Source organism: Cynara cardunculus (genome assembly GCF_001531365.2).
Source record: "Cynara cardunculus var. scolymus isolate 2C chromosome LG 3, CcrdV1, whole genome shotgun sequence".
Taxonomy (NCBI): domain Eukaryota; kingdom Viridiplantae; phylum Streptophyta; class Magnoliopsida; order Asterales; family Asteraceae; genus Cynara; species Cynara cardunculus.
The window spans coordinates 7354136-7354565 of record NC_037530.1 but is presented as its reverse complement, the minus strand read 5'-3'; positions in this window follow the sequence as shown (position 1 = coordinate 7354565).

Genomic DNA, 430 nt, shown 5'->3' with positions numbered 1-430 from the left:
CCAACTAAAATGTGAGATGTATTATGATGTTATAACCAAGGGTGTATGTGGGTTGGGTTGAACGGTTTGCAATAATTTTACAATCCAACTCAGTTATGGCGGTTTGAAAAAATGTCAACCCAACCAAACTCATTCAAAAGTATAACCCAATCTAACCCAACCAATTCAAAAGTAAAAGGGTTAAATGCATGAAATAGCAACCTACTTTCATAAAATTTCTTATTATAGCATTCTACTTTTGTTTTTCTTTATTACAGCAATGTACTTTCAAATTAATTTTTATTAAGGCATTTTACTTTAAAAAATCTACCCATAATAGCAATGGGTAACCTGTTACCTTTTAAACCGGTTAACCCTTTGACTTTTTTTGCTTGTGTGACTTTAATGAGGTGATTTGGATGCCACATCATTTTGATGACTTAACTAAAAT